The sequence below is a fragment of the Canis lupus genome, chromosome 7 (genome assembly GCF_003254725.2).
Source record: "Canis lupus dingo isolate Sandy chromosome 7, ASM325472v2, whole genome shotgun sequence".
Taxonomy (NCBI): domain Eukaryota; kingdom Metazoa; phylum Chordata; class Mammalia; order Carnivora; family Canidae; genus Canis; species Canis lupus.
Window position 1 is genome coordinate 46662731 of NC_064249.1, and position 18459 is coordinate 46681189.

The following is an 18459-nucleotide window of genomic DNA, read 5'->3' on the forward strand; positions in this document are numbered from 1 at the left end:
TCTGCAACTTCACAAACCTTTATTTCTGCTTTAGCATCTGAAGTTTGTATCATCTGACTTACTCCTCGTATTATAAATCTTTGTGCCTAATGGGTTTTTATGCTTAATTATAAAAAAAAAACATTAATCTCCATTAACTATTATTACTTATCATTCCTGTAAATGATAGTGAAGGAAGATAGAGCTAAAATTTTAAGCTGAAAAAACTCCAGAGTTTTGGTCCCTGATAGGATTGGATGGAGCAAGTGAGTGTGTTTTGAGGGAATGACAGAAATAATATCCTAGTTTTCTGGGGTGGATGGAATCACAGGAGGGAGAAGTCCACTGAAATATATGGAGAGATTTTTGAATAATTTTACAACTTCACAGTTATGCCAAGGGATGACCTGTGTAGACCATTTGATCTGAATTTCTTTTTTTTTGGCGGGGGGGGGTTGTGTTCAACAACTTATCAGTTGCATATAACACCCAGTGCCCATCACATCACATGCCCTCCTTAATGTCCATCACCCAGTTACCCCAACCCCCATCCATCTCCCCTCCAGCAACTCTGTTTCCTAATTAAGAGTCTCTCATGGTTTTTCTCTCTCACTTAGAAATCTTCACTTAGCCAGTACTATACCTCAAATAATGCTTTTTTGTTTTCAAACAGGAGTATTTTGCTTTTAAATAAATGTTTAAGTCCCAGCTTCCCACTCCAGATTTCTGTCCCAACAGAGCTGCACGCAGTAGTCCCTACTTATAGTAGAAGGCCCCAGAGGACCGGCCTCATTGAATAGAAAGAGACACCCTTCCTTGGCCACCATCTGAATGGCCCAGATTTCCTATGAGGTAACGAATTGGTTGACAGGGTCTGGGTGGGTAGGAGCAGAAAACTCTTCTAAAATGTGACCCAGGTAAGCCTAGAGTGTCATTGGTATTTTGCTTATGGACGTTTAGAAAATTAGTTCTGGTTTCTTGATGTTTAAGCTGCTTGCCACTTAATGCTCCCTCTAAAAGCATCTCAAAGTGAAGAGTCGCATAAATCTTAGAAATCATCCCATTCTACCTCTTTTGTAAAATAACAGCTTTATTGTCATCCCACCTTTTTATATGATTTATATCTCACCTCTACAGAAGTTTCTGTGTTTTGAAAGGTCAACAGCTCTTGATAACATATTCTTTTCTTGGTTCATATTCTCTTCCCAGAGGATGAGAAAGTTAGAAACTCCTTCTGGATATTTATCCTCTTTATTAAAATACGTAGTCAACAGAAGTTTTTGAAACTCATCTAGGTGCTATTCTTGCGTATAAGTACAAAGATAACCTCCCACTTTGTGGTTGCACTCTACTGCCTTGTTTCTTACCCTCTAAATTTCTTCACTGGCTGTTTTCAAACAAAATTTATTTAAGTATTTAAAACTGCTTTCATCTCCCTTGGACTCTCATCTTCTTAAGGCTAGTCACCCTAAACCCTTAAATTGTTTCTCACACAGCATGATTTTCACTCTTTCTAATATCTTGGTCATTCTTCATGACTTTTGTGTCCATATAGAACAGAGTAATAATTGATTACAACCTCTTATGAAAAGAGCGATACTTCCACACCCTATATTCTAGTTGTTTTTACACATACTCTACCATAAACTAAATTTCTATTAGCCTTTTTTGTAGCCACAGTGCAAGGTGGATTAACATTGAGCTTGCTGTTTATTAATATGATTATGTTTTTACCTATCTCTGTCTTACTTTAACTGTAAAGGTTTGATCTTTTAAACCCATTTGCTGTCCCCACATTTATCTCGGTGAAAGTTCAGGCAATTAGATTCAGCTCATTGCTCAGGATTGCCATGATCTTTTCAGATTTTTATTTTGTCATCTAATACAGTCACTTTCTTTTTCAAAAGCAGGCTACTCACTGATTTTCCGAGCATAAATCTTCTTTATTGTTATATAGATTATGATAAAAATATTCATGTCACAATGTCAAGAACTATCCCTTGAGGTTCGCATCAATCTAGTAATAAATACTTTTTAAGCTTGGTTATTCAGTTATCAATCTGTAAGTGTAGAGGGTACTTAGAAGGTCTTCCTTTTAAATAAAAGCTATTAAATTGCATAGTAAAAAAATATGGGACTCGATCTCTCTCTCTCTCTCTCTGTCTTTCTCTCTCTATATATATATTGATCTATCAATCTATCGATCTATCTAATAATCTGGTACAAGTGGAAAATTAAATGACTGGTAAGATGTGCTTTCAGTAAATCTGTGCTGGCTCCCAACAATCACTGCTTCTTTTCTTAGCGACTTTTGAATAATCTCTTTGAGTTCATAAATCTACAATTCTTAGAATTTCAAACAATTACCTTTCTCCAGATTTCTAGAATCTCTCATATTCACTACACTCTCTTGAAGAGCACTTAGGGTTTGGCAGACTAATTTTTAAGTTCTCTCAGTAATTAGAAAATGTACAAAATAAGAAATAAGGTGATGTCATGATCAAAGTGAGTTTGGCATTTCAGTTCCAAGACAGAGGTGGATGAGGGTTTTTAGGAAGCCTAATGGGAAGACTATTGGAACGAAGTGATCCAGCCTTCTGCTTTTGGACATCCTTCCATTTTTCATCTACTCTACAAAGAAACTAACTTAACCTGATTTTAAGGATCCCTGGGAAAAATCTATTGCAAAGAGTTAGAGAAAAGTCAGGTGATGTAAGAACTCAAGGATTAGACTTGACACATTCATGACTTCGATTTTCATTAGCTTCAGTCCATTAAGCAAGCATTTGCCAGTGTAATATTGTATGCATAAAACAACTGAAATATTCATTAAGTGGGAAAAATGACTAAGGATGCAGGCCAACCATTTCTCCTAGAAAGTTTTGCTTCAGGAATACAGCTCACCGGGGTCCACTGCTTTGCCGTTTAATTTTTTTTGAATTTAAGGTTTTTAAATATCTGTGCCTCAGAAGGCAAATATATTTAAATGTTTATGGTGGAAATTATTTTTCCTTGGAGCAAACAGTTGAAATATTGGGTTTTCAAATATTTTTCATAGGAGGTTCTGACCTCTATGATTCAAGTCATCATACAGAGCCAGTCCACTTATGTTTTAAGTAGAGATACTTCCTCTGATAAGTCAGTTTGATTCAGTGTCCCACAACATCCTTTCACGAAAGAAACAAGATAGTTTTTCAACTTCTAGATAGTGTTCAATCTAGCAAGCATTCCGCTAGACATTCTGAGGGGAAAAGCAAGATACGTTACTGCCTTCAGATTTACAATGTAATGGAGAGGTTAGATATAAACAGACATTAGTATAAAACAAGGTAAAATAATTAAATGGAAAAATAATGATCTGAGTAAAATTAGGGGTCAATTTAAAATTAGAGAAATATTGCATGTTCTGGTGAAATCATGTTTTAGATGAAATGTGACAGGTAGATATAGTGGGTATAATTCCAATTGTATGGAAGAAACCCATGATGGCAGAAAACACTGGATCTGGAATCAGGAAATATGAATTTGTTTGGATCTGCCACTCCACTAGATTTGTGATATTGCACAAGTCACTTTCCCAGTCTGAGGAATGTTTTATAATTTCTAAAATATTTCTGTATTTCTAATGCCATACTCTAAAAACAAAAGAGTATGAATATCACATGCAAAGATGTGAAAATAACAGTGTGACATGTTCAGGGAAGAGAGCTGTACCATCTAGTTTGGCTATATTTTACTAAGTAGGAAAAAAATATAAATGGAAAGATAAAGCCTTTCAAAGCCCTTCTGTGCAAAATGAAGAGTTTGTGAGAATGAAAGAGTCATGATTTTTAAATACCAGAAAAATTTACATATAATAAAATGCATCTATTTTAAAGATACAATTTAATTGATTTGAAATTTTTTCCATAAATCTCCAGTTTTCTTAATGCTCCTTAGTAATTAATCCCCTCCTTTAACTCCAAACTTTGGTCCTCTTTATCTATCATCTTGACTTTCCAAAACTGCAAATAAATAAAATTATACAGTATGCAGACTTTTGTGAATGACTTCTTTCTCTTAGCACAATATGTTTTCGATTTTTCTATGGTGTTATATGCGCCAGTAGTTCATTACTTTTCATTGCTGAGTAATAGTAGCTGTATGGCAATCACAATTTGTTTCCATTCATCAGCTGCTAAATATTTTGGTTGTTTACAGTTGGGAACTACTATGAATAAAGCTGCATGAAAATTCAAAGACAAGGCTTTGTGGGAATGTATGTTTTCATTTCTTTTGGGAAAATATCTAGGAATGAGATGGCTAGGTCTCATGGAAATTGTATGTCTAAATTTTGAAGAAACTGCCAATCTTTGTCCAAAGTGAATGTGCTATTTTCCAGTTCCAAAAGTCACATGTAAAAGCTCTAGCTTCTATTCTTCCTTGCCAATATCTGCTGACATTGTCAGAATTTTTAATATGTGTGTAGTTGTATCTCAATGTGATTTTAATTTGCATTACCCTAATGATTTATAATTGTATTATCCTTTTAATGTTTATTTGCCATATCTCTACTTGAGTGAAATGTGTTTTTTAAGTTTGGCTGATTTTTCAATTTTCTATTTGATTGAATTTGGATTATTAATAAATATTAGATTTTTAAAAATAAATTCCAGATAAAAGCTTTTTTTCAAATACATATTTGCCAAATACTCTAGTACTCTTCACTACATCATGCTTCTTAGATAATTTATCCACGCTCCTAATGTTCTTTCTATACTTAAAAACAAATTGATCATAATGGTCTGCCGGATTCTATCCAGCATAAGCAGAATTGAGTTTCTAGTCTGAACACCCAATTTGCTCAGTTACCATATGTAACCTGAATAAGCCTTGCCCTAACCTTGATCTCTACACTTTAGGGTCTTTCTGTGATGTCCATGTGTTGGCCATTTGCTATAGCCTTAAAATTAATTTTCATATAGACTGGATTTGAAATATCCAAAAGAAAGGTAGTTTTCAGGAGAACATAGTTTAAGTCAATGGGATGTCCAATCATTCATTCTATGAATAAATGAGAAAATACAAAAGAAGCTAAGAAAAATAAAATTTTCCTCTTTATCTTGACGATTGCATATATATATATTTTAATTGAGTTATTTTGAATGTTTCTGGGCTAGGGAAGGAGAATAAAGCCCAGTAAATTATTGTCAAATATAACTACTTTGTTTTTCTTCAAAGGATGTTAAGGATAAATTGAGAAGGTTTGATAGTTTTAATTTAAAAAAATATATTGTGTAATTCCAGATAGTGTGGATGATAAAGCTTTATTTTTTAGCTTCAGAGGTGGGAAAATGAGAATACTCTGAATACTGTTTTAGAAACTTGTTCCTCTGGACAGTGTAAATTGTATACCTCCAAAAAGAGGGACTGATGTGATGATGCCATCAAATTCTAGGATTTTAAATTACTTCCATGACAGGAAGGAGGCTGATAATTTCAAATTACTATAATTTAGTAATTTAAGGTGTATCTTACAAAAGCTGGATAAGAATAATGAACAACAGACTAGAAATGCTTTAAATGAAGTTTGTCTCTAAATACTCATTCAATTAGAATCATTAGCTATGAAGACAGTGGCATGAAAGAAACACCTATATCAGAAAGTAACATTTTATAAAATGTTTAACTTATTTAGTCAATTTGGCTCAGTTTCTTACATTTTTAAATGCAGTAAATTTTATTAATTGTTGGCGTTTCTCCATATCCAAATATCCTAGTTCTTCACTAAATAGTTACTAATATTAACTTGATTGTAAGATTTGAATTAACTACCTTCTCTACCACCTCCTTCATCTTCTCCATCTATTCAGCCTTTCTAATCCCTTTCTCAGGATTTTCTCTGATGCTATTCCCTAATCAATGATGTTCTCACCTATTCCTAAGGATACACTAACAATTTTATATACTTCATTCTCACTATTCCATAAAATCTTCCTTGTCTAGCAGAAGCAAAGTCATGAGAAATTCATGCTGTTCTCCTAATCATCAAGTCTAAGACATTTTCATTCCTCATTATCTTTTACTATCTACAGCATTTTAAGGTGTTACACCTCAACTTTGAAGTTCTCTTCCATGATGATGTCTGTCGTAGGCATGTCATAGTTTCTGCCCTTTTTTTATGAGTCCAGTTTAAGTGCCAACATCACTGATCATAGTCCTGCCTTAAGAAGCCCTGTAGAGTAACCATATATGTTTTATTCTCCTTGATATTGACCCTCATGGTATCTTTTTTGTCCCTAAGATGGACATCTTCGAAAGAGCAGCCAATCAATAGCAGGAGCGGTTGTACGGAGGGATACCCTGGTACAGAATGTGGGAGCAGAAGTCTCAAAGCAATATAAAATATGATTTGCGTAGAACATCTCCTCTGCATATATTATCACACAATCTGGCACTCTGTGAGATAAGTAGCAAAGGATTCGTGTATCCTAGATTCTGCTAAATATCACCTAATTAGAAGTAAAGTAAATTAAGCAGCTCTGTTACTACCCACGACTTCAAGCTGCTTAGATTTTTAATGCTGGGGTTAAAAGAGTTGAACAAAAATCTAAGGAAGAGTAGTAGGAGTTCTGGTCTATAGCATCAACTCTAGTCTAGGTGATATCAGCAAGAACAGGGAATTCAGTAATCCACAGAATACTTTTTGCTCCCATTCACCTTTTCAGTGCATGTCAGAGCAGTTTATTATAAATCTCCAGGTCATGACAGCATTGTTCCTACTTCCACAACTTTTACTTTTTGGTTCCTTCCACTAGAAAAGTCCTCAATTTCTCTTTTCTCTAGAAAATTTCTTATTCCTTAAGTTCTACCTCAAGTGCCATTTGTTTACTTGACTATTCCTATCCCTATCCCTGTGCTTTACTGCTTATAAACTCCCTTCCCATTGGTTCTTTTAGAATCCTTTGTCTCTTCTTTTTGGCTGGGTTCATAATTAATGCTTTGTGAAGTTTTTTAACTTTTTAAACTTATCCCAACTAAATTTCAGGTGCACTGAGAACCATGAACATATTTAATCTTATGTGTATTAGAGCAGAGAGAGAATATCAGTGAATTGACTGAATTAAACTGAAATTGATGATGTAACATCAACATGCCCAATAGGAACTATGTACAGAACACTTTGGGCTGGTGATTGGATTTTTCTTCAATACACCACCAACCCTACTAAAATCTTAAATCAACAAATATTATCTATTTTGCTACTGGTATAAATATTTGATATAAATTATTCTCTTCCCCCATCTCTGCCCATTGGTAGTACCCTCCCACACTGAGTCTGGACTGGATTTTCTTTGAACAACTTCCTCTGGCCATAAAAAGTTGGAAAGGACTTACACATCTACTTCTTGCTGCTTTTGGGAACTTGGAGACTGCCACGTGCAGAAGCACAGCAAGTTTTCAAGGATGAGAGACCATGTGGAGCAGAGTCAAGGCAACCTAACTGAGGCTTGGTAGCCCAACCAGCCTGCCAACTGGAAGGGAAGCTATCCTAGACCATTCATTCCGGCCAAGCTGATTCAGTCCAGGTGTCATCCAGTCTACCCACAGTATCATGAAAAATAATGAATGCTTGTTTTAAACCACTAATTTTTGGCACCACTTCTCAGCAAAAACTAACTGATTTCTGAAATCACAGCATGCAAAGGTAAGGACAATGCTTTTAAATTTTCCCTGCCCAGTGGTTTTGTGGGACCCAGCAGTTTTTAGGACAAAAATGACCAGACTGTACCTTAGTCACAGGTTGAAGAATTAGCTGTGTGCCAAGGGTCTGATTTGAGAAGCATACGGAAGGGCTCTTCTCTTCTGAAATGTTTGTTCTAGCCCAGAATTAATTGTTCCACTGCAGACTACCTAGGAGTGCAATATCACAAATTTAGTTCCACAGATTGTTCTGGTGAGTTTATTTAATAAGTATCTAATTCTTTTTTTGTTTTGTTTCAAAGATTTTATTTATTCATGAGAGACACACAGAGAGAGGCAAAGACATAGGCAGAGGGAGAAGCATGCTTCTAGCAGGGAACCCGATGTGGGACTTGGTTCCAGGACCTTGGGATCATGACCTGAGCCAAAGGCAGACACTCAACCACTGAGCCACCCAGGTACCCCTCAAGTATCTAATTCTTGAGAGAATAGGATATAGAATAGATTTCCTTCCTATTTTCTGTAAGAGTTCAGACAATTTTGGGATTAGCTATTCATTAATTTTGAGGTAGAACTGTTTCTATTACTGTCTTTTATATATTATGCTGATAAATTTTTCACAAGTCATTCAAATCTTTTTTTAAGTTATTCAAATCTTAAATGGTTATCAGACTGATTTATTTAAAATTTCTACTTATGCAAAATTTAGCCCTATACTTGATAGAAAACTTTCTATTCATTTATGCTTTCAAATTCATATTTTCTCTATATTCTAAGTGAAACCTATATATTTAGCCACTTATTTCATATTAATATCATTTATTTCTACAATTTTGTTCCTTGGTCAATTTTGTAGAAATTTGTCTGTTTCAATAGATTTTTCAAAGAACACTTGCTTTTAATTTTGTTGATTCTTATCTTTCCTTTTAATTTTAATTTCATTAGCATCTTATTTACTACTTTTTTTGTCTTCCTTTTAATTATAGTTGTTCCTTTAAATATCTTGTATTGAATATTTAGCATATTTAATTTTTTTTCAAATATAAACCTTTGGTGTAAAATTTATTTCTAAATGGCGCTGGTTTTCACTCCACAAGTTTTGATGTGCTGTGATTATATCATACTCATTTTCAAATACTTTCTAGTTGCCATCAGGATGCAGTAATCTTTTTTGTTTCTTTGTTTTCCCCTAGACTTTTAAGCTTCTGTAAGATGTAAGCATCAGTGTATAATCAGTGACTTTTTCTTTTTTTTTTTTTTTTTTTTTTAGTGACTTTTTCTATCAAAAAAATATTTACTTGTGGAATCTTATCCTGATTTTGCAAATATGATTCAATAAAATTAATGGTAAGGATTCTGGTATGACACTATTAACATTATGAAGCTTATTTAGTTTTTATTTAGAATTAAATTGAGTTCTACATCAAGAATAGAGTATGAAGATTCTACTTTTTTCAGTGCATCCAAATAAAGTGTGTGCTATTTGTTTTTTAGTATTTTAGGAGTGCACAACTGTGTGCCAAAGATTATAAGCAATGTTTCATTTACAGAATCTCATTTCTTTTTTTTTTTTTTATTCATGTTTACTAGTTCATTAAAGGATATGATAAAGGATATAAATTGAAATCCTCTCAAACAAAGGAGTTTCTGTCTTCTTGGAGCTTGGGGCCCAGTTTTGTGGCATGTGGAAGTGTTCTGTTTCCCCAAGGATGGAAGCTCTCTGAAAAAAGCTACATAATCTCATTTCATCCTGTATTTTTTTTCAAACTTATTTTAAGGATGTGGAAACTGAGACATGGAAATGTTAAGTACCTTTACAAAAACAGAAGGGTTGTACCTGGGGTAGAAATCCAAGCTAAATTACTTCAAAATCTCTGCTCTTAACTAAAATACTACTTTACTCCTTCTCAGAAACTATGTATAATTATGTTACTGTTCATATACAATTATCTAAATTCCAAGTTTTTTAATTAAATTGAACAATAAAATAGATTTTACCCCAGTAAGTAATAATGTAAGCATTCATCTATTGTTCATATTTAAGAAGATGTGTGTGTGTGCTAAAGAGGTGAAGAAAAAGTAATTTTTAAAAATGAAAGAGTAAAAAAAAAATAAAAATGAAAGAGCAGTAAAACAAAACTAAAAAGAAATCAGAGAGTACTTGGACCCTGACTTTGCCATCAATATTTTGAGTGATTAGTGGACTTCTGATAAGTTGTTTGAGTTCATGAAAACTCCTTTTTTATAATGAGAGGTGGTGATTAAATAATCTCTCAGGTTCTTTAGCGTTTTGAGAATCTTTGAGAATCTCAGTTTTGCATCATCCTAGGCAAAATGACTGTGACATTCTAGGGGAAAATACAGCCTTCCCAACACTTTTTAAACCACACATACATACTAGCCTTTTTAAAAAATGCAGATACAGAATTAGCTCTAAAAGGTACTCATGAAAATGTATAATTTGAAGTCACAAAATATAGGTTTTCAATCTGGAAGTTTTCATCCACAGGGCCAAGCATAGTGACTAGCGCTTTACAAGGATTCAATAAATATTTTCTGAATTAAATTAAATGTTATTGGTTTCAATCAATGTCCATCAATTGATAATAATGTATTATGCTTTAGGTGTGGGATCACTGCCCAACAGCCTAAAAGTGCCAATCCTTCAAGGCAGGAGTTGTTCCCCATAGTCCTTTTCTTAACAACTAACAAGAGAGTGAAGAAAGCATTCTCATTGTTTAATTTGATCTAATGGGGAAAATGCTTTTCCTTTTTAGATTTGTTGAAAGCAACTCCATTTGAGTAAAATGACACCTGTCAAGTTTCTTAATGGTTTCACGTTTTCTGAAAAAATTACAGGCATAGAAAAGCACACCAGGCTGGTCCTAAGCACTTCAGTGTCATGAATGGTATAGCTATAATTAGTGACTTTTGCCTGGTGTTAACAAATGCCAGAGGGCATCTCAATCTCTGCAGATGAGTTCTCCAGGATTTAATTAGCTCTACCCTTCTATTCTTTGTAGAACTATACTGTTCCTAATATACCTGGTGCTTGCTTCAGGCATGGGTCAAAGTATGCAGCTGTCAATTATTTAATATTCATGACATCTTTTAATAAATGAAGTGTGCATGAAGCCTGTAGTATTTGGAGAATATAGAAGTCATATATTTGTGGAATAGATAGCCTACTTCATTGAATAATAATTTGAAGAATTCAGGACACAAAAAATTTTGTTCTTAAATCTCAAGATCTGTCTTTTCTCTTTGCTTGCAATCTTCAGGAGAGAGAATGAAATAAGTATTCTGGGTTTTAGTTCCTATTCTCTGTTATCTCAATATATGAATTTTGCACATCATTGTAGGTTTCAATTTTTCATGTTTAAAATGAAGAATTGAACTAGCTGATTTCTAAGCCTCCTCCAGTTTTAAAAGTCTAGGCTTTGATGATGATTATGGAAATTTTTATCAAATTCACACTCATTCTTCTTTAAAATAGATTACTGGGAGGAAATTTAATGTTTGTTTATTATAATATACATATGCGAGGAGAGAATGAAATCCTACAATTTTTTAAACTATATAATTTTGGTTCCCTGAGAAGTTTGAAAACTTTTTTTTTAGCTTATGCCAGTGACATGGGATACTAAAGTCATTTTGGAATGAATTCCTGGAAATAAGTTATACAGCTCTGAAAGTTATAGTAGTTTTTACAGCCTTCAGGTTACATTTTGGTGTCCTAAAGCAGGAATTTATTGGGTATCCTAATTATTACAGCTCTCCAAAGTGCCAAACTAAGTACCTTTTCTATGCTTCTAGAGAATCTGGCTCCTTAAAAATTTGTTACAGTTCATTTTAAAGCTATTTTTGAATATTAGTCTAATGGCTTGGCTAATGGTCATTGCTCATTTAAGCTAAAGTTAACATTTCTTTAAAGGAACCTTTGATTTTACTTTCAGTTATCCAAGCAATTACACTAATGACATCATAAATGGAAGAGTAATTTATGTGGTATAAGTGCATATGGGAATGGTAGTGAACTTTCTTTACAGTTTATGCATTGCAGTAAGGCAATTTTTAAGTAATGACAAGGACTCTGACATATTTGGATATACCACTGGGCTAGACATTGCATAGAATATGGCTAGTCACAAGCTCTCATGATAACATTTGTTTAATTTCAATCTATACCAAGAAGGATAAAAATATAGAAATAACCCTTAATAGTTTTATTGAGATATAACAGATGTATAATAAACTCCATGCATTTAAAGTATACAATTCAATCAGTTTTGGCATATGCATACACCAATGAAATCATGGCCACAGTCAAGATAATAAACATGGCATCACTTTCCAGAGTTTCCTTATGTACTTGTGTTATCACTCTATCTTGCCCATCCCAATCCTCTTCCCCAAACAACCTCTAAGGTACTGTCTGCCACTATAGGTTTGTCTGTGTTGTCTAGACTCTTATTTCATTGAAATCATGTAATATGCACCTTTATTTGGTTTGGCTTTTTTTCACTCAGCATAATTATTTGAAATTCACCCATGTTGTGTGTGTAGCAATAGCTTCTTCCTACTCATTGCTGAGTAATATTCCACTAAATGAATATACCGCAGTTTATCTGCTGATGAGCACTTGGATTGTTTCTAGATTTTGGCTATCACAAATAGAGCTTCACTGAACATTTGTGTAAAATATATATATATATAGATATATCCTTTTCTCTTGAATAAACGTGAATGCTAACCTCAGTTATTAGCTCCAATTTTGTTTTGTTTTTGTTTTTGGTAGCTTCTATTACATTTTCTATATAGATTATATTGTAATGAAATAAAGATAATTTTATTTTTTCCTTTAAAATTTGGAAGTATTGTATTTATTTTCATTGCCTGATTATTACACTGGCTAGAGCCTCTACCTCTAGTACAATGTCAAATATAATTATTGAGAGCAGACATTCCTATTTTGTTTCCAATCTTGGGGTAAACCATTCAGAATTTCACCATTAGGTATGATGCTAGCTGTAGATGTTCACAGATATCCTTTATTAGGTTGAGGAAGTTTCCTTGAATTCCTAGTTTGCTTAAAATTCTTATCAGGATTGGATGCCAAACTTCGTCAAATGCTTCTTCTGCATCAATTGAGATGATCATGTCTTTTTTCCCCCCAGTTTGCTAGTATTGTGAACTACCTTGTTGATTTTCAAATATTAAGCAAACCTTTAAATTCTGGAATAAACCTTACTTGATCATGATATATTGTCTTTTTAATATTTTGTGGCTTCAATTCAGCAAAATATATTTACATTACTTCTTTAAAGTGCTGGATAACTTTGTACCCTGGATGCCATCATGAGCATTCATCAAGTGCATGAACTATTTAGCTAAATTACCTATATTAAAATCCAGTCTTTGTAAATTAATCTTTCCGTGCTTCAATTTACTCATAGATAAAATGTCAATAAAAGATAATAGCTTAGCTGTATCATAGGCTATTGATAGGATTCAATAGGATAATGCAGTTGGGAAAGTACTGCAATGCTTAATATATAACATGTGGTAGACTTGCTCAGATAGTATTAACATATTTTGAGTGACTGTGGTAAGTTCGGACCAGTAATGTGTGGCAGTAATGGTGGGAGAAGATGAGGGGAGAGGGTTTTGGAATAATTATAAGAGTTACAGGGATCCCTGGGTGGCGCAGCGGTTTGGCGCCTGCCTTTGGCCCAGGGCACGATCCTGGAGACCCGGGATCGAATCCCACATCAGGCTCCCAGTGCATGGAGCCTGCTTCTCTCTCTGCCTGTGTCTCTGCCTCTCTCTCTCTCTCTCTGTGACTATCATAAATAAATAAAAATTAAAAAAAAAAGAAAAAAAAAGAGTTACTGAGGCAGATGGAGACATTGCTAAGAGTCAGTGACAAAAAAACAAAAACAAAAACAAACAAAAAAAACATAAGAGGTGGAATTAGGGAGAGGAATGCTGGTTTGGAGTTGGCAAAGGAGAAAAATTCTGGGCTAATTCTGGAGGTGAAGAGCCGAGTATCCCTAGACTATATTTGTTTAGACGATAAAGGGACTTTTATGCAGGAGATACAAGGGTCAACCAGGTAATAAGATGCAGTTAATAATACCAAGGTCCAAGTTCCAATTCCCCCCTTGCATCTAATTTCTTGGGACCTGACCCATAATGATCTTCATATAGCTTAGTTCCATGGATCTCTCTATCAGTCTAGTGAAGCTATACAGTCCTCCTCTGGATAAAAATTTTAAATGTATGGATAAAATAAATAGGATTAAAAATAACTGTGAAATACTTACTCTTCTACACACAGGCTCTCCCAGAGGGTGAGGGGTTGTATTTGTGGATGCCAAGTGAAGAAATGGGATAATAAGTGAGATGGAGACTGAAACAGGTAGAAAAATTAAGATTATATTTCTTAAATTCTTTTTTAAAGATTTTATTTATTTATTTGTTTATTTATTTATTTATTTATTTATTTATTTATTTATTTATTTATGAGAGACACAGAGAGAGAGGTAGAGACATAGGCAGAGGGAGAAGTAGACTTCCTGTGGTGAGCCTGATGCAGCACTAGATCCCAGGACCCTGAGATCACACCCTGAGCCAAAGGCAGACACTCAACCACTGAGCCACCCAGGTACACCTATTTCTCAAATTTCTTATTGTCAAGTGAAATTTACGTTTCTTCTTTAAATTTTTATTCTTTTTTTTTTAAGTAAGCTCCACGCCCATCGTGGAGCCCAACATGGGGCTTGAACTCATGATTGTGAGCTTCAGATGCTTAACTGACCCCATTTCTTTCAATTCTTTATTCAAGTGTTATCTTTTAGTGGGGCCTTATCTGGGTGACTTTCTATAACACCAATCTGATTTCATACTGTCTGTGTTCCCTAGCCCACTTCTTTGACTTCATTTTCCCTGAGCACTTGCCATTCTTTCAACACAGGTTCAGCCACCATGTGCTGGGGTCAAATCCTTACCACCTCCTGCTTTTGTATGATCTGTATAGCTAATGAGAAGTTTTACCTTTTTCAATGTTTTTTAAGAAATCAGAAGAGGAATGTTTCATAACATGAGAACATTTTAACAGATTCAAATTTCAATGTTTACAAAGGCAAGTTTTATTGTAACAGCACCACACTCATTTTTTGTTTACATATTGTCTTAGCTGTTTTCATATCAGGAGTTCAAAACTAAATAGTTGTATTATCTGGCCCTTTTGCAGAAAAAGGTTGCTGGCCTCTCATGTAAAATACTATGTTTTGGGGATGCCTGGCTGGCTCCAATGGTAGAGCAAGTGACTCTTGATCTTGTGGTTGTGAGTTTGAGCCCCATGTTGGGGAGTAGAGATTACTTTTAAAAATATGTTTTTAGTTTTAGTTCTGTGCATACTATTTTGTCTGTTACATTTTATCTTTCTTTCCCCCCTACTAGCATATAAATCCTTTGAGGGTAGGAATTAATCTCTTTTGTTGCCTAGTCTACTTCTGATACCTAGAAATTTGTGTGGCATGTTGTAAATACTTACTAAACATTTGCTAATTGAATATCTGCCACATCAATAACATGATATATGGAGCAGTTGAAATAAAGTAAGTACTATCAGAAAGGGAAGAGATGTATCAATGTATGGATTTTTGAGACTTCCTTGGTAAAGGATCTAAATGGATGAGTATACCTCTGCTAGGCAGAGAGGAGAGGGGATGCCAAAAAACACCAGGAAATGAGAAGGAGCTCAGTTTGCTAAGGTGCGCATGGCTTATTCAAGGCGTACTGAGAAAGACAGACAAAATAGTTAAAGGTTTACATGAGAAAGAAAAAGAAGTACGTTTGGAAAGTGTAAAAGTGGATTGAAATTACGTACAGCCTAAAATGCCAGGATAAGACATTTGGCTTGAGACCAACTTTTCAATGTCCTGACTCATATCTGTTTGTTTACAAACGTTGGAAAGAAATAGGGGAGGAAAAGGTTACAACTCAACTGAGAAGATGTCAATTTGCCCTGTAGTTACTTGTGATTTGGAGCAATTCCAAACAAAAGCAGCAAATCGAAAGATTCCATCCCCTTTATTTTCTTCCCTTCACTTTAAGAATGCCAATTACAAGTGATTGAAAGAAAACATTTTCTTGGTGTTTCCCCAGACCTGATTGTATTACAAGTCTGGAGACAATCTCCAGGGCTCCAGCCAGGACACATTTATAGGATACTGAGTTTGAATTTTATGCCTTGTTTTTGCCATTATGTGGAGGTTACTTTGATGTTTATTATACTGCTGGATTGATACAAATTATAGTCAGATAAATGCAATCAACGTATCTTATTAGTTGTTCAAATTGTGACTTGCCCTCAGTAGGGAACAATGGTAATTTCTGATATTTTAGAAATTTGATACAACTACCTGGCTCAATTCTCAAGTCATTGAAGGGAAATTTTTATACTTTTAACCGACTTCAACTTTCAGTATTTGATTTAATATGCACTTGCTGATATCAGTTATTACCAGATAGAAGAATTTTAATAAGGGACACGAAGTGTATGAATTAATGGATTCAGTCAAATTCATATAAAAAAATTAAAAACACGAAATATTTCTTGTTGGTGATAAAACAGGATTATGTGATTATAAAATGGAGCTTGAGAATACAACATTAAATTCCAGCATAAACATTTCATAATGCTGAACTATGCATTTTCAACAGGGACATATCTCCTTCCAAGGGGGGTAAAATCTATTCTTGGGGAGTGAAAAAAAATTTAAATATTGCAGTGGGTTGTGGTCTCCATATTGCCCACAATATGAAAAAAGATACACTACATATCTTTGGTATTAAAATTTTAACTGTAGAAAAGAAGAAAAAAAAGTATATGAAGACCACTTAGGAGGGGAGAATAATAGTAATAATAATAATAATAATAATAATAGTTCAAAAACACTGAAATAAAAAAAATGGATGCTTATCTTCTTTTTGCCATTAATCTTGATATCCTGATAACTATATTTATAAACTGTGTTGTGTGTATCTTCAAGGTATCTGTATTGTGTGTGTATGCATATGTGCTTATACATTCTATTCAGCTAAGATATAATTGACTCAAGGGTAGGGGCTGAGCCTCCTATGTTTTATGACTTTGTGAGAAGTTATAATTTATACGTATCTTAGAATAGCTAGATAGTCTGACTGATTAAAGATGAATCATTAAGTTTTTTCTAATCCTATATTCTGACTTTTTTATCAACAATTTCTTCATAGATTTTCTAATAATTTGTAAACCAAAAGAAATACTAATTAAAAATCATTCCATCACAAATCCTATTATCAAGTAAAGAATCCCTTTGCAATATGAATAAAATGCACACTATGTATTGGCTTATAAAAACAACAGGAATTAATTTTTTATCCTTCTGGAGAATGAAAGTCCAGGATGTCAGCATAGTCTGCTTCTGGTGAGGGCCCTCTTGTGGTTGCAGAATCCTGACTTCTTATTGTATTCCTAGAAGAAAGAGCGCATATTTGTAATTTTAATATTCTAGGCCTCCATTTTTTCAACTGTAAAATGGCTGTTATAATACCATCAAATTTTACAGCGCTGTTGTGAGAATTAAATGAGATAAGAGGTACCAAACTGTTAGTATAGAGGCTAACACATAATAATAGCAAAGTAAATTGTAATGATAAAGTGATGGTAGTGTAGAATAAGCAGTATAGTAGTGATAACGATAGAGTAGTGTACTAACACCATGTTATCTACAAGTTCAAATTTCCATGTAAAACTATTATTTCAGAAACTCAACTCAGTGACATGAAATATGTTAAAATAATAGGATATTTTCAGCCTGAGACATAATCAGTGGCTTTTAGAAAGTTGATAGTCATGGTGAGCAAATGAAGCCCAAATGAGACAGTTCAACTAAGAAAAAGGGGAAAAAATTAGCAGAAAGGGGTCATGATAAGAATAAATTACAGGCACCATACATGAGACAAAAAAAGAGAAGAGGTGAAGAGAGAGAAAGCTGTCACTTTAAAGGAATATTCAAATTTCAAAAGGAGAAATGTTTCCAGTTGAAGTAAGATCCAGTTATGACTATGCTCATGGAGAGCTAAAGATAATCTTATCTGTGGGAGTTTAAAAACAGTTATATCAGTTTTTTGGATGGATCATCAACATGTCTGTTGATATAAAGGAGAAACATGGCAGGAGATTGGGTGAGAAAGAAAACAATTGGGCTAGTTCTTTCAAATAAAATATGAGTGTCTCAAGACGACCAAGATATTCTGGTGACAAGAGATTCAAGAGTGTATAACAAGCAAATTCTGCTAAACTGAGTTAATGTTTGTGAACTATTTACAACAGTAAATGGTGCATTTTTGCATGCTAAATAAGAGTATATGTAACAAAGATATGTACATAGGTATAATGTACTCCTAATGGTGCAGGTATACAATGCATATTCTTTGAAAGGGTGGTCATGGTGGTTATCAGGAAAAAGACCAATAATTGTTCACTGCATGTTCATGGCAGGATTATACAGGGGTTACTTCCCTAAAACTGACGAGCCAATCTAAAAGAAGTTGGCAACTCAAATCTCTTCTATTCAATTGGACTGGACAGTTAATGTGCTGTGTGACCTCTGGCTTAACTGTTAATGCTTATAATAAAAAAATTATAGTCAAACTATTACATGTGCTCAGAAAATAAGAAATTAGTTATGAACACCCCATTGAATGCAGAGAGGGTTGAATGTCCACAGTTTCTGTTAAAGCATC